General features: G+C 42.4%; 1 protein-coding gene and 1 pseudogene across 2 annotated transcripts in view; one reads left to right on the top strand and one right to left on the bottom strand.

The window, feature by feature from the left end:
- Window positions 1-21,819, bottom strand: part of CRADD (CASP2 and RIPK1 domain containing adaptor with death domain) — a 175,792-nt gene that overhangs the window by 52,251 nt on the left and 101,722 nt on the right. The window lies entirely within an intron of this gene.
- Window positions 12,012-16,711, top strand: LOC122223971 (annotated as a pseudogene).

The raw sequence follows: 21,819 nt of genomic DNA, 5'->3' as shown, positions 1-21,819 counted from the left end.
GTCTCTGTTTCTTCCCCCACCAATTGAGGGGAGGACCTAATAATTACAACTGCTATCTCACAGGGTTGTTATAAGGGTTCAATGAGTTAATCCCTGCAGTGCTTAGAACAGTGACTGACATAGCTATTATTAGCATCGCCAATATTATTTCTCCCTCTGCCTCTTCACTTGTGCTTCATACCAGCAAAAAGACAAAGATAGTAAAAGTATATCTTTTCTCATGCCCCAAAGGCATTCATTCAGCAAATATCTGTGGGAAGCCACCAAACACAGACAAGACACACTTTCCTGCCTTCAAGAAAGGTATAATCTCCTGGGAAACAAAGAAAAATTCGGATGACCGGATGCAAATACTGTGCCAAGTGTAAAAACCGAAAAGCATACAAAGCGCTGTAGGACCAAGGAGGAGACAGCAACAGAGGTTACAGGGGTGGGGTGGGGGGAGCCTCGGTGAAGCTTAAAGCCAGAGGCCAGGGGGTGATGCTCCCAATGAGGCCTCAGCGATGTGGAAAGAGACTCTGTCCGGTCTTGAGCAAAACTTCACTGGTTCCCCGAAATCAATTCCGCAAAGCCTACAAGACGCTACTGGGCTGCGAAACCAAAAACAGCTGATTCATAGGATGCGGAAACTGTGAGCTCAATCGGGAAAGCTGCTTAAAAACAGCAGTTGCCTCCTCTTGGACTTTCTCTTCATGCAGCTCCACCCTGACCACCTGTCTGCCACACATTCTAGACACGTTTGGCTGAACGCGTCCCTTTGTCTTAGTTTTTAAGGTCGTTCCTGGTACACAGTTATGTAATATCCTTTGTGCAATGAAAACATTTGTAACAGAATTACGGACAGAGCACACATAAAATACAACATCAGCAGCCGAGCTACCGAGGTAGCTGGGCTCGTGTGTTAGCTGGAGCTCTCACTGTCTTTCAAGATGTAGGGAAAATCGGCTCAACCCTCCACCAGGTCTGCAGCCTCTGGAAACCGAAAGGCCTTCTCCACATTGCGGCGAGATCATGTTCTCAGGGCCTCCTTTACTTCCCGGGCCCCCGATGGCATGGATGCCGTCTCCCCGCTGCCCCGCACCGACTGAGATGTGAGCGTCTGCATCTCGGGTGCCCTTCCCGAGATCCACTCGGTGCTGGACGTGCACCAGCTCAGCACACTGCACGGAAAAGTCAGGGGGCCACCCGGAACAGTGCCCTCGGGGTCCTCCCCACAGTCTTCTGCACTTAGCTGGGACCCCGTCCCTCCTCCGCCCTCCCCTCTCCTGTTCTTGCACATGTCCCCCTTGCTCTCTGAACAACAAATGCTTTCCCTTGACTTCGTGCAGAGTAGTTCTGCCGACATCCAGACCTTTGGGGCCTCGTATTCTTCCTCCAGCACTCATCAAGGAGTTTTTCCCAAGATTATTTCCTTCATAAAACAAACTCTGATGCCAGATGTTCAGATAATAGTGTATCCATTTCCCCCTAACATTTCTATGGAAGAGGAGGGGCGGATCCCGGCAGAAGCAGCAACAGTGCCAGGCAGATTCGGCCGTGGCCAGTGCAGACAGCGGAGGTGGCATCAGGACATGTCACGTGACCTCAGGCCTAAGCTGCTCACGAGCATGGGACACACGTCGAAGGGGAAAAAGAGACTTGCAAAGGGCCGGAGCCCTGTTAGAGCAGAAGTGCTAAGAACCGGCAAACTGAAAATTATTAATGTCAAAGAGACCCATTAACCCTAAGACCTCAGGAAACAGGCTGCAAGGAAAAACTCCTACGAAAAAATTGTAACCTTGACACGGAATAGCCCCAGAAATGGTTTCATTGGTCTACAAGTAAATACTTAATATTTATAAGGTATAAGTATTATTCAGATGACTTATATGGGAGTTCATAAAGAATGATCTTGGCAAAAGAACAGACTTATATCTATATTGCAAAAGAATGTCAATAACAAAACTGTTAGCTATGGCAGAAGAGAAAATCCCAACAGCTTAATTTTACCTCAAGTTTTCCCTTAAGATAGAATTCTTTGAGAAAGAACCCAAAAGTCCATGAAAACAGAACTTACCCTCTTACGCTCTCTATCAAATAAACACACATAGCTATTATTACACCCATTAGAAAAATAGATAAAAATTGGTGATTCCAACTCATCCCCTGTCTAGGAGATTCCTGAAGTACTTGCTAACCTACTCTGAGACATGACAACGGAGTTCACTTTTGTCAGAAATTTCCTTATGTCCTCCTCAGAGAAGACTAAAATTTGTTCAGATCCCTGGGTCAGCCCTGGCCTGTCCCAGTCTAATAGTCAAACTGGTAACAACGCACTTGCCCAGTTATTTTATACAAGGCTATTCAATTATCATATTAAAATTCAGACTTGAGCATAGTTTTTAGTTACATAAATAAAACTGGGGAAGGACCTTTCCAGCAGTTGATCTCACTAAACTAGAAATTTGTGAGCTGTTTGCTGCATGAAAAGAAAAATAAAGGGGAAAGAAAGGAAGGAGCAAATTGACAACTAAAGACAGACAAAGAAAGATAAGAAGAAACAAGAGTGTCTTAGATCAAAGAGCAAATGGAGCTGATGAATCTCTGTTGCTCTTTGCTCAGACCTAGCTCTGCAGATGAATGGTCTGAAGCTCAAATACTACTGGAGAAGAAGCCGTGGCGAGCAACTACGAAATATTACTGTCTTTCGGAGAAACTGGGAAACTAGACAAGCCCTCTGTGGATGGGGCCCCCGACAGAATCTGACAGCTGGAAACGACAAAGAAACCAAAGTACAATATGTCCTTAACCTGTTTGAAGATGTCGAATAAGGTTTTTACCCAGTACGCAAGAACAGAGTCCGAGTGAGCAGGAGACAGAGGATGGGGAAGAAGTATGGGGTAAGACTGCACAGATTGGTCCTTGGGAGCAAAGTTCTTTGATCCTGAATCAGAAACACAAGTCTTTTGTTCCTTCAGGCCAGAAGTACTAACCTCCTATATGTCCAAGATATTATTCTAGGTACTGGGGAGACAGCACACACAAGACAGACAGGGAATCTGCTTTTCTGGAGTTTACAGGCTAGGAGCAAACAATAAATACACAAACACACAAGCACACACATGCTTTTGTATAAATTAAAAGAAAACAAGCTGTGGGCAGGAGTATAACCTGGGATCACGTGGGCCCTTTGGATAGGGTAGTTAGGGAAAAGTCTCCCTCAGCTCTTACTGAGCTGAGACCTAACTCACGAAAGGAAGCCAGCCTTCTAAAGTGATCTACATACCGGCAAGAGAGAAGAGAACTGCAAAGACCTTGAGGTTGGTCACCCACGTGGTGTATCTGAAGAATAAAACAGGGGCCAGTGTGACTGCAGTAGTGAGCCATGGGAGAGGGGTGGGAGATAAGGGACAGGTATAGGCAAGAGCCACATCATGAGGGAGTTTGTATTTTCTTCTAAGAGCAATGAGAAGCCAATGGAGGATTTTAATCAGGGGAGTGACACTTATGTTTTAAAAGACTGCTCTGGCTGCTACCTGTGGTTGATGGCAGGGGCGAGCACAGAAGCAGAACCACAGGTCAGGAGGCAATCTGGAAGTCCAGAGGCAGATGTCAGAGGTTTGGACCGGAGTGGTAGGTTAAGAGATGAGAGAAATAGATAGATGGATGTGGGTACATGTGGAGGTCTTTCAGCAGGTGATACTGATAGACTGGATGTGGGAGATGAGAGGAAAAAAGCAAGCAAGGATGATGCTCAGGTTTGAGGCTCAGTTAGGTGTATATAATGGGGTTCCTTGTTGAGACGGGGCTAACGAGGACGGGCCGGCCTCACAGAGAAAGTGGAGTGAGAGTAAGAGTTGTAATTTGGGTGCATTAAATTCAAACTGCCTCTCAGACATTCCAGTCTGGAAGTCAGGGTTAAAGACGTCAGCTGGCAAACAGAAGATACATAAGGCAATAGGACCCACTGAAATTATCCAGAAAAGGAGAAAAAGAAGTCCAAAGACTGGGCGTTAGAAGCTTCCTAATAGAGGTCAGGAGGAGGAGGAACATCAGTGAGGTATAGAAAATAACAAGAAAATGTGGGTTGACACCAGCCAAGAAAAGAAAATATTCCATAAAAAAAGTGACCTATAATATCAAATGTTGCTAAAAGTCAAGTAACATGAGAAAAAGGCACTGACTGTCATAGATCATCACATATGACAAGATGGAGGTCAGCAGTGCCCTTGACAGAGGTACAGCCAGGGGGCTGGAAGCCTCATGAGGTGGCCTGAGCACAGTATGAGGAAACAGAAGCAGAGATACAGAGGGTTCTTTCTAGAAGCTCTGTAATGAAGGAGAGGCAGAGAAACGAAGCAGGTAGGACAGGGGTCAGGGAAGGTGTTTTGCTGTTGCTGTTGTTGTTAACTTTATTGTCAAAGATACAGAGCAGAGGGTAGAATGAAGCCCTAGTGTCACAATCTCAACTCCTCATCACACTTCTTTCACCTAGTCCCCCACTCATTCCCCACTCTCCACCCACAGGGTTATTTTGAAGCAAACCCCAGACGTTATTTCAAGGAAAGGTTGTTTTGGGTTTAAGTGAGGAAGACTGTTTGTTCTGAAATACAGAAAACCCCATTAAACAATTGTTTCATGGAGAAAATTCCAGCTCTACTGCTTTAACAGACTGACTTCAATAAAAGGTATGAACTGTATTTTTCCTTTAAAGCAAGAATTCTCAAACTATGGCCCACAGCCAACCATGCGGCCATGAGGGGCTTACAGGTGAACAGCAAACTGATGGGAAGACCTAAGCCCTTCCATCGGTTCTAATGGTGGAAAATGAAGTCCAAGATCATGGTCTTTTGTTTGCTTTTTCTATTTTTGGTTTTCGTTTTGTGCATGAATAAGTAGTATAATTTAGTAAGTAAGTTGTCTAGGATTACTAAAATTAGGACATTCCTAGAATTTGCAGATGACTCTCCTTCAAAATTATGCTAAGAAGTCTGATTGCCACACAATGCCTAGTACTGTTGCAGAATATATACGTATGATTGGAATTCCTATAAATTGAAGGAATTTCACCCTAATCACCCATGCATGTCTTGAGCTGCTTACTGTTTGCAATTCTTCTATTCTTGCTTTTTGGCTACAAATTACTTAGCTCCATCAGCAACAATTCAGTGTATTGTGGGCAGTATATAGGGATGCATATTTATATCATTGATATTTGCCACTTGTTCATTCATTGGTTATCTGCAGTACTGGCTACAAATATTTGAGACGCAGAACTTAAAACAGAAAATTCTATATACTCTTAACCTCTGTGGATCGAGGGGGACTTGATCATTTTATTTCAGTTGTGGAAAACCTTAATCCTGTTGAGACGTATAGCAGTTAAGATCACAGACTAGAACTCAACAGACTCTAGGTTCAAATCAAGGCTTTGCGACTTAGTAGCTGCGTGACCTTGGCAAGTTAAGTCACATAACTTTTCTGTTCCTTAGTTTCATTATCTGAAAAATGGGAATAACAGTACGACACAGAGTACTCAAACAATGCAACTTGTAATGACAGTGACAACTTGTATCTTTAAATGAGTGGGATGTCCATAACTGCAACGGTGCCAGGCACACACTAAGTTCTGTATTTTAACATACATATTTTGCTGCTACACCTGCTACCACAAGTGGTACCAGTGTTATAGTTTATGATACCAGGGTTCCAGGAGAGGACACTGAAAATCAGTAAAACCTAACTTGAAATCTATATAAGTGATAGACACAATAGCATAAATGGTGTCAGGTTTTATTACCAAACCGATTTCACCCACAATATAACCAAACTACTCACTAAGAGTCCTAGTATGATTCCCTTCATGAATACTGGACCAGCCTTGGAGCACAGCAGAAAGCAGATGGAGGGTCTTCAACATCCTATCACATCTTTCTGCAAGCCTCCCCTGCTTCCGAACTACGTGCTCTCCAAGCCCCCAAGTACCCTTATTTTGTTCTAAGTCCTTTACCGTAATACTCACCAGTATTTACCATGATAGTCACCCATGAATTCCTTCTCTAGGACCTTCTACCCCTAGCTATGTGTAAGGAGAAAAAATTTACAATTTTATTTCTTTTACAATTTACAATTACTTGTATATAGCTATTAACATCTTAAGAGTCTCAGAATATTTCTATTCTCAAAAGAAAGTTTTTATCAAAAGTTCTAATTACTGGAAATTTAGGCAGAGTAAGAAAACTAAGTAAAAAAAAATTAAGCAGTCTAGAACACCATAGCGCTTATTGTGGAAAATGGCCTTAATTAAGTTCCATTAGCACTATTTTCATAGTTTGTTCTGTTTTGAAACAATGCAGTTTTGCTTGACCTAACTTTTCTCTACAACAGCTCCTGTGGTAGCAGAGACCCCAATGTTTGAGTGAAAGGAGGAAAGAAAAGGAGGGGAGAGGCAGAAATTAGCTCTGTATGCCCAGAAAGAGAGCGTATGTGTGTGTATAACATTTTACTTTGGAGGAGATGCTGATACTCAATAATCACTGTTAATTAAACGACTGCCTTTTCTTGGGGGGGGGGTATAAAATATGATTATTATTCATAATGAATTCATACCTAGTCAAAATTTGAGACCTAGAGAGACCATTCCTAAAGTCCAGGGCAAACCTGAGGACTGAGCATGCTTAAACCTGAAGAACCCTGTTAGTATTTCAAATTTACCATAATCTTTGATTTTTCTAGCACAAATATCCCTTGCCCAAAGAAAAGTTACTGGATTAAACCACAGATTTCATCTCCTGACTCATTATAAGAAGAATTTTCGGGGATTTCTATCAAGGTCATAAAATTATCAATATTCAAAAACTATAGTGTCTAAGTCAGGAGAATATAAATAAAATAGAAATTCACGACCCATGAAAATATAAACACAGTTACACAGACCATGATTGTTATGGCTAAGCTTTAGGTCTATCTCTGAGTTGCTTGGGAGCCAAAGAGAAGAAAGGAACAGCATCTGCTACAGTTATCAGAAAGGATAATAGATACTATTTCCACCCAGAGAAGCAAAGCTCTTCCTGCAGCAGGGCTCCACAAGAAATTTTTGAAGTGGACTTTGTGGCCTTGAGTAACAGAGCGAACAGGATCCTTGGCTCCAGGACCTCAGGCCAGGGCCCACAATGCTTGGGAGTTTCTGCAAAATTCCATCAGATCACAAGTTCCCCGGGTGGGACAGGGGGCTTATATTCAATTTACAAAAGCAACACATGGACATGATTTTCTAAACCCACATCTGCTACCTAGATGACGAATTCAAATGAACTTTAAAGAGTTCAGACTACTTTTACATATTGAAAGAAATCCAATTAAAGGCCCAAAACAGAGAATTTGTGGGAGGGGGAGGGGAAGGAAGGAGAGGAGGAGGAGGAGGAGGAGGAGGAGGAGGAGGAAAAGGAGGAGGAGGAGGAGGAGGAAAAGGAGGAGGAGGAGGAGGAGGAGGAGGAGGAGGAGGAAAAGGAGGAGGAGGAGGAGGAGGAAGAGCAGGAGGAAGAGGAAGAGGAGGAGGAAGAGGAAGAGGGGGGGAAAGAGGAAGAGGGGGGGAAAGGAAGGGGAGGAAGAGGGGGAGGAGGAGGAAGAGGGGGAGGAGGAGGAGGAAGAGGAGGAGGAGGAAAAGGAGGAGGAAGAGGAGGAGACAACGACCACCCCACAAAGAACCTGAAAAACTATGTTTGGTTTTTCTTTCTAGAAGGCTATTCTCTATAGCAAACATCTCTTCCAAAATTTCCCTCCTTCCAGATGATAAAGCTATACAATTTTTAACCACTTTTTTCATGTACGCCTGACATAAAATAAACTGTATGTATTTTAAGTATGGAATTTGGTACAATTCGATATATATATATATATTATATACATATATTATATATATATATTATATATATATATATCTGTAAAACCATCACCACAACCGAGATAATATACATACCCATCTTCACCTGAAGTCTTTGCCTGCCCCTTTGCCATCCCCTCCTCCCACCATGCCTAAACCCCTCACCCCAGCTAGCCACTCACGTGCTTTCAATTTTTAATGCTACGTGATTTAAAAAAGCAAAACACACACACACAAAAAGCAAACAAAAAAACCCACCTGTTTTTTCACCAAAAACTAAAATCTATACTTAACACTATTGTTTTGCGTGTGTTCCATAGTCATGCCCTGGATCTTCCAGACCAACCCATCACCTTATGTTCTCTCTAAAATTATACACTATAGGAAGTCGAATACCATGACTTCCGGTTCGTTCTCGCAGAGGAGGCTGTATCAAGGTGGCATGCGGAGTTCACTCGAGAAAGATGGAGTGACCACCCTGGAGGCTTCACCTTCCGGGGCAATTTTCTGGAGATAAAATAGCCACATTCTGAAACCAAGTGACTGCACCGGGTTCTTCTTAGCCTCTGTTTGGGGAGAAACATGAACCCAGACTCTCAGACAAGAACTTTGGCCACTCTGAGAAATCAGGAGATTCTGTCAATGTAGGATGTGCGAAAATAGAAGGAATGGGGGCGCGGCTGGGGGGGATCCACCAGCACAGTCTCTGACCTTGAGAAACTTGGCTACTAAAGTTAAGACATGCAACTAACCCACAGGAGGAAGAAGAGATAAGAGCTAAGGGCTGCGAAACAAAGTCTCAGGAGCTCCCAGGGAGAGCTACGTCTGTCTCGTCTGTCTCGGTGCAGCTGAGTCGTCATCATCAGGACAATAACAGCAACAAGGCCTAACATCCCCCAAATGCTTTCACATACCCAGGCCCCCGCAGTGCCCCACAACAGTGCTGTGAAGAAACAGGGCTACTGATCTCCCTCGGAAGGTTAGGAAATTGAGGTTTAGGTAGGTCAAATGACCCTGAGGAGAGCAGAGTGGGGACCGGAAAGTGTTGTCTTCTGATTCCAGGGCCATTGCTCTTTCTCCTTTCCCAGACAGCATCCTCAAGAGGTGATGGAACATGGCAACAACCTCGGAGCCTCCCCCGCAGAACCAAAAACATCGTTCTAACAAGGGTTCAATGACACATTTGGGTAAGAGGTGCCCTGAGATCGATCCTTGGACCTGGGGGACCACACACGTGGTGACCAGGTGCCACGGCAGAGTATAGACATACTCCAATGGTCCTAAGGTGAACAATATTTCAAAGGTACCAGAGATGCTCACCACTTCATGAAACTCCAAATTATCCTTTAAGAAAAGAGTAGGACAATTGATAATACTACTATTAATTATATTCAGGTTACTTATCGAGTAAGTTTACATTCTTACATATAAGGCTTCCCTGGGGTGAAACGTATCTATCATCACCATCATCATGATAAGTGCCTGATAATGCCTGGCATGCAGTCAGCCTCAAAAGATATCGGTGGAATGAATGAATGAGGTCAACAGGCCACACCACAGAATTCTTTATTTCTACTGTTAAACATTCTGACAGGAAATTTATTTGTCCCCAAGTCATGGTAGAATAATCACGGTCAACAATGAGGCAATCCTTTCCAAATCAGATAGCTTTAAAGAACTTGTTACAAACATGTATTTCTTTCTATTAAAGTCTTCTGAGAATGGATCTAATTTGTTTTATTTTCTTGGAGGAAATCTATCCCTGAGCTTGAGAGACTGCTATGCGATTTTAAAGGGAAAAACAAAACAAAATTCAGTCTGCTAAGAGGCGAAGTACGAGGATCTTTAAGCAGACATACTACACACAGGGACAGATGAACCTGCTTCTTTCAAAGCAGCCCTGTTGGGAAGCTGTAAATATATTCCAGTGACACTGGTTTTGAGCAACACACCTGCAGAATGCCTCTTTTGGAACTACCTTTACCTCTGTGATCAGTTTAGTGGCATTAAAAAAAAAGAAAAACTCGTCATATTGCTTTACGGTCCTGGCCATCTTTTAACCAAAAATGACTCTAGCCAGTTTGATTACCACCTGTGTGGCAGACTTAGTCATGAAGTGTTCTTGGCCAGAATCAAGTCAAACCCACCTTCTAAGGATGAATACCATCAGCATAAAAATCTCCAGCAAAATGCACCAAGGGCTCTAAAGACAAATTCCAAAGGGAGACTTCAAAGATACCTTGAACAACATCACGGGATGGCCTGTGTAGCCTCTCGAGGCGAACTCATACACAATTCTGTACAAACTGGAATCTAAAGAGTCAAGACAGTCTTGTACGTAACAACTGCATTAGGTCTTAGCCATCTTTATATTATTCCCTTGGAACAGTGCCCTGTACATAGTAGGACATGTAGCAAATTCTTTTCAAAATAGATTTCCCTTGGGAATAATCAAACTATGAAATTACCACCAGTAACAGCAGGGTTTCCAACCACCAGACATTTTTTTTCTAAGGAGGAAATGCAGTGTTCTATTTCATCATTGTCAAAAGTAGTTTTTAAGAGTAACAGACCATCCTATACTGCCTCCTATATCCACTGGCAAATAGGAAAAGTGTCCTTCCAAAATGGTGTCTTTTAAAGAAGAAATCTTTATTTTTAAACCACTGAAATGTAGGTTGAAGAGATTTCAAAATCTATGAAAAAGCACGGGCATCGACAGCATTCTTTTGTAAATTTTGAGCAACTCACCATCAAGATAAGAATGAAAAAATTACAGGAGACCTTCCACCATGACACAGGTAATGGAATTAACATTTAGAATGTGGCTACGGTGTGTTAAGTACCGTGCAACATGTAATCTTCAGGAAACCCAACAGAAGAGGTACAGCCATTCTCATTTCTACAGACACAGCAGCTTGAAACTCTAAGAAGTTAAATACAGATATACAAGCTAACACATTAGAAGGCAGAGCTAAGGTTCAAACTCAGGCTTGTCAGAATCCACAACCTTGTCCTTTACCCCTTAAGTTTGAAGTCCATCCCAGAAGTCTAAAGCAGAAGGCCCATTGGCCAGCTGTGTGTCACCAAGAACAGTGATTTGATAAAAATGAAAAAACTTGACAATGTTGGGGCGGGGGGATGGGTGAAACAGGGGATGGGGATTAAGAAGGGCACTAGTTGTGATGAGCACTGGGTGTTGCAGGAAGTGCTGAATCACCATATTGCACACCTGCAACTAACATTACACTGCATGTTAACTAACTGGAATTTAAATAAAAACGAAAAAACTAAACTAATTAACTAAACAAGTGAACAAATAGATAAATAAAATAGAACCACATGATCTAACAATTCCACTTCTGGGTATTAAAAAAAAAAACAAACAGAAAGGACTTGCCAATGTTCAAAAATAAGGGGTTTTACGGGGCACTTTGGTGGCTCAGTTGGTTAACTGACTCTCAGTTTCAGCTCAGGTCATGATCTCAGGGTGTGTGAGATCAAGCCCTGGGTCGGGCTCTGCACTGGCAATGTACAGCCTGCTCGGGATCCTCTCTCTCCTTCTCTCTCTGACCCTCCCCCCACACTCAAAATAAATAAACTTAAAAAAAAATTAAAGTAAGGGGTTTTATATAAATTATGGATTTGTACTTCTCGTATATCAAATTCACTTCACTCATCTGCCTACACAGGCCAGGCAGATAATGCCTTTCGGTCTGTGACCCCTGCCATTCTCTGTTGCCTCCCCAACACTTTCTTTTAAGGCAAAAACCAAAACCAACATTCCACCCATATCTTACCTGGGTATTTCACAGGAACTTAGAATCATACCACTGTGATGAAGTAGACCATAACTACTGAGGTCAAGTGCAAGCCTTTCATACAGAATTGAAGGCCAAAGAGTTAAGTGACTAGTTCATCGCACAAGAAATAGGACTAGATCTTGAATGTTCTTAATCTTGTCTGCTCTGCTACCCAGCTCCTCTTTGATAGCCAAACATATGTCTGAGTTAATGACCTACGAAGTGGGGTATCACTATTCCTCTGAAATTCTGTTTGATACTATTAGCATGAGCTTGCGTTTCTAATAATCACTGCTCGTACTGCCAAAACTTCACATCTATTTTCTTTTATTCGCCAAAGCGCTCCTATGCACAAATCGCTCTGCTTTTACGGATCCGCTCCTTGGCCTCCCTTCCTGTTCGGCCAGAAGCTGCCAGCAGCACTTGTGGTTGAATACCTCGGGGTAAAAGAAGGTGTGAAGAAAGCTCCAAAGAGCACCCTTCACTTCTCATTCATAGGTCGAGGACTGCAAGATGATACCAGTGGGTAACTCAAGCCTACTACCCTCCGGAGAAGACATCGTTTTAATTCTGAAGTTTTTACAGTTTTATTAGTCAGAGAAAATCAGTCTGAGTCATTCTCAATTATGATATAAATGCCAAAGCATATTCCAATCATATAAGCTGGCAAAGCTTCTTGTCCTTACTTGCAAAGGTACTGAGTTGATCAAATTTAAGTTTTAAAACCTTGTCTCCTGGACCAGGAGAAGATACTAAAGAGACAGCTTGTCAAACTGCAAGTTATTTTTAGAGGTGTTTGTAGCATATGCATTAGCAAACATAGTTCCTATTTTTTTTTAAAAGCGAAACGTCACGTTGGACTCATTCCAATGTTTCTATATGTGACTGAAGCCAGAAACAGCATTTGTGAAAATACCACTCTTGAGGGAAGTACACCACATTAATAATGAGTTGGGCCTGAAAAGATTTTAGGATTTCAAAGTAAGCAGTTTCCATGCTTCTCTAATAAATCAAGAGAGAATAGATACTCACTTTACTAAGCAGGAGAAAATTTTAGATTTCTACCAAAATGGTATTTCTTTGCCATCTGTCTTCATTCCCGACCTGATTTCTTTCTGGTCGTCTTGAATGAATATCCATTCTTATGTCCTTAACTGTCTTGCAAGGTAGCCAGGCCAACTGGCTTTCCCACTGGACTGCAAATCACTCTGGAACCCTGTGTTCTAGCAACAACTGCGTATCTGACATCAAATACCAGAGGTCTGCTACAGGTGCTTCATCAATCTCTTCATCTCCTTCTGTTTGGCTTCAGGTATCTGCAGAACTATAAAATGGCACTCTGGCACATAACCTAGGTTTTGAAGGTGCCCTCATGTCCACCAAGGGACAAGCCATGGCAGTGTGGATTACTGGGTGGGATTACTTCCTGCTGATGCTCTGAGACTGTACAGGGGTTGACAGCAAAGTCTGGGGACTCAGAAAGCCTGACTCCAGAGCCCAGCTCTGCCATTCTCCAATCTCTAAGTGTGCAACCTTGGGAAAGTCACTTAACCTCTCTGCGCTTTAGCCACCTCAGCTCTAAAACAAAACTGCTAAGAGGGTTAAACATTAGTAGGTATTTAAAGGACTTAGCACAGCTCCTGGCATACAGCAAGATTCAATATTTATTATTTATCCATTTTTGGTGCCTTCACTGGCATGCCCTGGATAGGAGCAAAATTTTGTCAGTTAGCCTGACTACATTTAGTGCCTTGATTCTTGAAGGAAACAACAATGTCAAACCCATTAATATAATTTTCTAGGCTCTCAGTCAGACATCTCTAGGGCATAAATCACCGTGTGGGACCAGCCACGAAGAACCACACTGCAGGTGCTTTGGAAAGTCACACTAAATCTTACAAAGCAGAGGTTATGATTCCCGCACGCCCTGCAGCAGGAATTCAGTGATGTGGCTTGCTATCATGCCCTGACTGATGACTGCTATTGCTCACATCCAGAGCGTCGCACGTGACAGATGACAGTGACATGGCTGCACGTGCCCATAGGCACGCCTGGGTTTTACAAATGCCAAAATACTTTTGTAAGAAAGTAAAGCAAACCATGGCTTGGGGGAAGTTCAGGATTTTACTTGTTTGTCAGTTTTTGAGGGTTTCCTTATTGCGATAGTCCTAAACGTATTTTACAAACACAAGAGAAAGGAAATCAGCCATTTTTCTCTGGCCTCCATTTCTAGTAAAAAGATGATTCAACATTGCTGTTGAAGAGCAAGCATCAATGAACCTTATTTGGGGGCTTAAAGTTACAATTTATAGAGTTTTACTTTTTTATGAGTATGAAGAGAGTTGCTACATTTCAGACTCATCACTGCTTTGCCTTTGATCAGGTCTTTGTAATTATTCCAATAAGGAAGACACTTTGTGTCTTTCTCATACACAGATGCTACTCCATTTGATTTACTCAGTGTTTAAAATTTACTAATAAACAAAATTAAAAATAAAATAGAAAAACTATAACATCAAAGGCCCATTTCTGAGAAGCAGCATAAAATAATGCCTAAGAATTCAGATTTCAGTGACAGACAGATGTGGGTTTGTGGACAAGAAACTTCACCCCTCTATATTTCAGTTTCCTCACCTGTATGGGGACAACAGTAGTGCCTAAGTTTTGTAAGGCTGGCAGCACCAGAGTGATGCCTGGTGCAAAATGTGGCTGAGTAAAAGACAAGTGAAGCAGAAGGAATGGAAGAAATGGAAAAAGGCAGGGAAGCAGGAGAAAAGGGAGTTAGCCAGGACTCCCCAAATTACACAAATAGTGGCTAAAATCCAGGCTTTTGGCCAGGATTTGGCCTCTAAAATAGCACAACTTGATTTTCTTTATTAGGTAGATCTTCCATATTCAATAAAGGAGAGAGAAAAGTGTAAAGAACCCCCTTGACATACCACCAAACTTCAACAACTGTTGCTTCCTACCATTCTGATTTCATCTACTTCCCTAAACACACTTTTGTGTTTTCTTTTGACGGCATAGTTTCAGAGAAAATCTCAAGGCATAATATCAACTCAATAGTAAGTGCTCCTGGAGGTAAAGACTTTAAAAAAAAATAATCACGGGGCACCTGGGCAGCTCAGTCGGTTAAGAGTCGACTCTTGATCTCGGCTCAGTTCTTGATCTCAGGGTGGGGAGTTCAGGCCCTGCACTGGGCTCCGTGCTGGGTGTGAAGCATACTTAAAAAAAAAAAAAGTCACAATACCACTATCAGATCAATAAAACTATCAATAATTTCTTAAATAACACATAATAGAGTTGTGTTTCATTTTCTCCTATTGTTTAAAAAAAGAAAGGTATTTTTATATTATTTTTCTTCAAATCAAGTTCCAAACAAGGTTCACACATGGCATTTGGCTTATAGGTCTCTAAGTTTCGTAACATATAACCATTCCCCCTTCCTACACCCTACTTTTGTCTCATAACATTTATTTGCTGAAGAAATTGGGTCATTTGTTTTGTAGAACTTCCCACACTCAGGACTGGGCTGATCTGTAGCCTTGTGGTGGTATTTAACATGTCCCTCTGTCTCCTGTATTTCCTGTAAACTAGCAGGTAGATATGGAAACTTGGTAAGATTCTGGTTCTAATATGTGCCGAAGGGATGTGGGCAGAATACTGCACAAGTGGTATTGTTTCTTTTCAATCAGATCACGTCAGGAGGAGTATAATGTTTGGCTATTCTACTTTTAGTGACGCTGAGACTGATCAGTGGGTTCAAATGTCGTCAAGCTGATTCTCAATTACAAAGCACCAATTTCACTTAAGATTTTAGCATCCATTAATGACTGTTGCCTAGCTCCATTATTTCATTAGATGCTGCAAGACAGTGGTTTTCTATTTCTAGCTCCCTTCTGCATTTATTAGCTGTCATTCTCTATAAAGAACTTACCTGCCCTGGCACTTCCTTTTGTGGGGGGGCGATGAGAATGGAGGGTGCACCCTGAGGCGTCAGGCACACCGCGGGCGTACAAGGTGGTGGGGTGCTGCCTGCCCAACCCCGAATGGTGCACTCTGCCCCTCAACGGCACATGAATCTGCACCTAATCATGTTGTCGCCAAGTCCCGTTTCTGGTATTTTGTGTTTTAGCCGAAGAAGATGATGTCTTCAGGGGAAACCGTCTACTGTGGACAGGTATTCGAGAAACCCCCTTACGGGTGAAGAACTCTGGTACCTGGCTGTGCTATGGCTCTCGCAGGGGCACCCATGCCAGGGGAGCACCGGAACCTGACCACTGCAGGTGCTGCCACCCAGTGCCAGAGAGGCATGGGCACCCCGCACCGCACCCGGGCCCACTCCATCCAGATCATGAAGGTGGAGGAGACTGCGGCCAGCAAGTGCTGCCAACAGGCAGTCAAGCAGTTCCACAACTCTGAGATCAACTTCTGGCTGCCACACCGGGTCCCAACGTGCCACCACAAGCCCCACTTCCCCACCAAGAGGTCCAATGCTTTTTTTCAGATGCAGAGCCTCCTTGTCCCCAGGTCTGCCCAAATTCCCTGGGAAAACCAAGAAAAAAGAACTCACCCTGAAGTACTGGCTGTGTGTGCGTGTGTGTGAACACTCGTATCTTCCTTTCTTCCTTATACTGCAAGGAGCATACTCTGTAAACACCTCACCATTTTACTTGTATAGTTAACAATGGATCCCAAAGATGACGTCATGGCAAGATGTAGACATTTTCCTGGTTCCTTCTTATAACTGCATATTATGCCTCTTTATGAACGTACCATTTGGTTATTTCAACCATTCCTCTATTGATGGATATTTGGAAGGTTTCTAATATTGGACTATTACAAACAATATTGTACTAACTTGTGTCTGTACCATTGTAGATTTGGGGCACAACATTTAAATGAACTGTTCGATCCTCTCTTAAGTTAAACATGCCATCTTAAAAATGGTATTTTCAATGCATTACATTTAACAAAAAGAGGCTGAAACCCAAAATACAATATGGCAGAGAGTAAAGCTTTTTGTTTTTTGTTTCCTTATTTTTAAATGTTTCTTTCTTTATTTTGAGAAAGAGAGGGTGTGTGCAGGCATATGGGGGAGGGGCAGAGAGAGAGAGAGAGAGAGAGAGAGAGAATCCCATGCAGGCTCCACAATGGCAGTGCAGAGCCCGACATGCAGCTCAGTCCCACAAACCATGAGATCGTCACGCCTGACCAAAATCAAGAGTGGGACGCTTAACCAACTGAGCCACCCAGGCGCCCCAGAGAGTTTTTTAAAGTGCAGTCCATTATACACCTGCATCACAATCAGTCTCCTGGAGTATGTGACAAAAATGTGAATTTCTAAGCCCACCTTCAGGCCTTCTGAACAGTTGGGTGTGAGATTCCCTGATATAGTGGGGAAATTGCTGTACTCAGAATGGAAAGACTGCCCTCTGGGTTCAGTCGTGAGATCTGAGCCAACAAGACCAGCCCTGGGTTCTTTAGGAATGATTCTTCATATGCTGGAGATAACAAATACCTTCCCTACCAACTTCACGGGATTTCTGTGTAGTTCAAATGCAATTATGTGTGAGAAATCAGTTTGAAAACTAAAGTAAAATTAAAATGTTAACATCTAGCAATAGGAAAGGCTTTTGCTCAAGCAATATCCCCATCTTCTCCCTCAACAAATATCCTACTTATACATTTAATGGTAAAGACCCATAATTTTCCCTAAATGCCCACATTCCTTCCTTGATTCATTTTTGAAAGTTCACGTAAAATAACTTAGCCAGTTGGCATCCAAAATGCATTCTTTATACAAGACACACTACTCTTCAGGAATACCCACTCACCTCCGTCTAGGATACCATAAGGCAGTCATGACAAAACCTTGATCCAACACGGAGAGGAAAAGTAACTCAAGGCCACCACAGGTCTGCCTTTGATTAATTTTATACAAAGGTGGAAAACGCCTGATGCTTCAGAAATCATTGCCAGTAATGAGACACACAAAGAAAGAAAGAAAAGCCCAACCTACCATCAGTGTCCTAAAGAAGAATTTGTTCTGCCATAATTTGGTGCATGGTGTACTTTCAGTCTGGTTCTATGAAGCCAATAAATCCAGACAGGTTCAGAGTCTGTTTATTTTTAAATGACAGGCAAAACCACTATAATTTTTGTCTTCTTTCCAAAGGAGAAGACTATGCACTGTTCAGTAGTAGTTTTTTCTTAAGGATCCGGAACAGTTCCTACCATGTGACTGTGAAAGTCATTCCTCCAATACAGGGCTTGAAGTACAAGGTATGGTCAAACAATGTACAGGGGTAAATATGAAAGCTTTCAAAAGAAGAGGGGGGGGTGGCTGGGAAGAAGCACTGGTGTTTTTTACATCTACCCTGAGGGAAAAAAAAAAACTTTAGTTAACACCTATTGATGAGTCAAAGAAATAAAAAAACACCCCTGATGCAAGACGACAAAGCTTTAGACGACTTTTCAACTGTTGGATCCGAGTAAAACATTAAACATCCATTTTCAGAACGCACGTTAGGGGTTAGGTTTTTAGTGGATAATTGATTTTAAATGGCCTACTCTCCGAATCAGGAATTTACTAATCACAGATGGAGGTGCTACTGGGATCGGGGTCAAACCAGAGCCCCTCTTCTCTATGAGCTGTGGCCTCAGAAACAAGTATCCTTTTCTATATGAATGTTGATCTTCCGAGCACACGTTCAGGTACAGAGCAAACAGTGAAATCAAATTATTTTCTTTTCAGAAACACACTTCACAGTGGTACTGTATTTTGGTGAGGTGAAGTGTTATGTTTAGAAAAGGTAGAAGCAGGGGAATTATTCACTTTTCTCCCTCTTGGTGAGAAAGGTTTCACGAAGGGAAGGGGACATCAGAAGGCCCTTAAAGCTCTGTAAGTGAGACCAGCTGACAGAACCGGACAGGGAAGATCGGCCCAGCCCAGACAGTGGGATACGGGTGGAGAGGATCCAGACTTACCGGTGGACAGTGGTGACAAAGCCTGCGTCACAGATCGACCCAGACCAGAGGGACAGGCAGGACACACACCAGAGTGATTAGAAATGAAAACATCGGGAAAACCCAAACAGTCTGTGGATGAGCCTGAAACTATGAGTGACGCTCTTGGCCTTTATTCAAAATAACACTTGACATTTATTGAGGATTTGACTATGGGCTTTTTACTTTAAGAACTTTTATCTGGGTTAAATCCATAATCAGCAGTCCTGTGATGGTGGTACTTTCTCATCTGCCCTTTTCAGGTGAGGAAACTGAGACACAGGGATAATTTATCCAACATGACACAGCCAGGAAGAAGCAAAAGCCAAGATTTGAGGCCTGGCATTCTGACTCCAGAGCCCATGATCTCAACCACCCCTCAATGCTGCCTCTCTAGAAGAAAACAAGGAGAGTTCCCATAGGATATATTGGAGTTGGAGAAGAATGGCACAGTTAGGCTGGTAGAAAGATGAATTCTTCCATGGTGTTCAGACCTGTTGTGGGAAGTAACAGAAGACACAAAGACTAAGGTCTGATAGGCAAAGTGGGAAATGGCCTAGCACTGACCAAAGAGTTAAACAGGGCTGAACGCTGAGGATATCATGTAAGATGATCACAGTTTCAGTATCCTTTGAAAAGTGGGATGCCAAGGATCCACCTCAGTCTGTGTCTGTGTTTTGGGTGAGGGAAGAGCAGGTGAGAAAGGGCAGGGATGTCAGAGAGAAATGAAAAGAGCAAAGATGCGCGCAGTCCAGGGAGGCTGCCTAGTGTAACAGCAGGAACGGGAGATTTGGACCCAGGGACGATTGGGTTGAAACCTGGCACTTTCTCTTTATTTCTATGTGAGCGCATGTAAGTTAGCTCTCTGTGTCTTTGTTTCTGTACCAGCAAAGTAAGAGTTGTTGTTGTTGTTGTTTTAACTGAGAGCATTATATAGGATTAGATACATGATATATGCAAAAGTATTAGCATAGTGTTTGATATGTGTGAGGCATTCCAAAAATATTGGAAGGGAAGGGAAGGGAAGGGAAGGGAAGGGAAGGGAAGGGAAGGGAAGGGAAGGGAAGGGAAGGGAAGGAAAGGGAAGGGAAGGGAAGGGAAGGAGGGCCGGAGGGAGGGAGGGACGGAGGGAGGAAGGGAGGGAGGAAGGGAGGGAGGGAGGGAGGGAGGGAGGAAGGAAGGAAGGAAGGAAGGGAAGAAAGAGAGAGAGTGAGAGATAGGGGAGGGAGGAGGAAAGAAAGGGAGACGACCCACCAGCTGCTACATCTTACAATGGGGAAATTGGCAGGAAAGGCCTCAAAAGTAGCCAGAAAGGGAAGCAAGACTGCAGCCATGTCACAAGTCCTATGACACAGTGCCTGCATGCCACATTCGCCACATAGGATACCAATGCCTGTATTGGCCAGTCCTATTTCCAGAAGGGTCTGCCAGCACATAACAAAAATGGTTTGCCTGTTCATTTATTCCTCCCTTTGCTCATTCAACATTTGTTATAGCCACAGAGCTTGGCTAGGAAGAATGCACAATTGAGGAGATGCGAGAGACAGGACCATCATGATGTAGTGATCCCCCTGCAGCTCTGTGATCATCCACCTAGTGGCTACATACAAGCAGAGGGATCCAGGCACAACACAGTGATGACCAAGACATAATCTATAATTGCCCCCAATTCACTTACGATCTACTAGGAAAGAGACACGCGAATACATTTTTACAACACTCATATGATCACTGCTATGAAGTAATTTGGAACGGGGAGGCAACAGTGACAAAATCTTATAGAAGATTTCGTAACTGTCAATACTTTCATATCAGGGTCCCATAACTCTTACAGTCAGACAAGACCATATAATGGTTACTCCAACATGACTCTCTATGCAATTTATTCAACACTCATACATTATCAGTCCCTTGTTCATTTCATATTGTTAAGCACAAGTGTGCACTGAACATCATAAAACTATTCTCTGTTACATTCTTTGGGGGGGGTGGTGGAAAATATTTTATACGTACTTGATCAAGAAAAAATGGTTGTTTGTTTGTTTGTTTGGGGGGGTGGAACTGTTATAGTCTTAAAACGCTGATGTTACCACTAAATTCACTCAAAGTCTGGTCCCGAATACCAGCTATAACTTCCAGCAATGTTTCGTTTTAACAATAAAACACAGTTAATCCCATTACTAAGTTATTCATTACTGTGGAGAAATGAGCTATTTTCAAAGAACCACTGCTTGCTTTGAAAAAGTGAACATACAGCTCTTTGCCCTGGCAAAAATTTCAGAAGCGTTGCTTCCAATCTACCTGTAGGGCAAGATAAAGTTCATTTTATTTCAAACTTCCGCAAGATTTTAATCTCAGCATAATCAGGTTATATGCAAACAGTTTCCTAACCAAAATTTGACTTCTCTTCTTTCAAGATCAATAAAAACCACGCAGAATAGTGCTATTGGAAGTTCAGGCAGTGGTGACAACTAATCATTTCACTGGAATAAACTGAAGGGACCATAAAATAGATCCACTGCCCAACCACCCATTCCCTTTGAACAACCAAGGCAGCAATTACTTTTCAGAACTGGAGACTGCACATGCTTTTCTTGGATAATAATGGAACCACAACAAAACAGTCTTTGATTTTTAAGATTTTGACAGTCCCCAAAGTCTATCCTATTTTTGATTACGTACGAGACAGAAATGTCTATAATCATAGAATATTAGAGTCAGAAGGTCATCTTCTCCATCATCTATCCAACGTCTGAATCTCCTCTTTATATCTCTAACAGATATAATATAATCTCTTATTGAACCTCCCAAATTATTAGAAAGCACTTCGTTATATTGATATGAAATCTCTTTATTTGTAACTTCAACTTACTGCTCCTACCTTAAGCTACTGGCCACTATACACACTATGTCTAATTCCTCCTTAAATCTCAAAAAGTAAGGTATAAATAGAGATTAAAGCCTAAAACAAGAAAGAATATGCCTAATTCCTTTAAAGGAGTCCAAGTTACCAAGCCAAGATGAATTCTATTTAGGATACTGAATTAACTGACAGATGTATTAAGATGTGCAATACTCTGAAAAATTAAAGAGAAAGCAAACAATCCAGATTTTGAAAAGGATGGATGAATCTGATTCCCTAAGTCA

The sequence above is a fragment of the Panthera leo genome, chromosome B4 (assembly GCF_018350215.1).
Source record: "Panthera leo isolate Ple1 chromosome B4, P.leo_Ple1_pat1.1, whole genome shotgun sequence".
NCBI classification, from domain to species: Eukaryota; Metazoa; Chordata; class Mammalia; order Carnivora; family Felidae; genus Panthera; species Panthera leo.
Note: the sequence above shows the minus strand (reverse complement) of the source record. Positions and strands in the feature narration are given on the sequence as shown.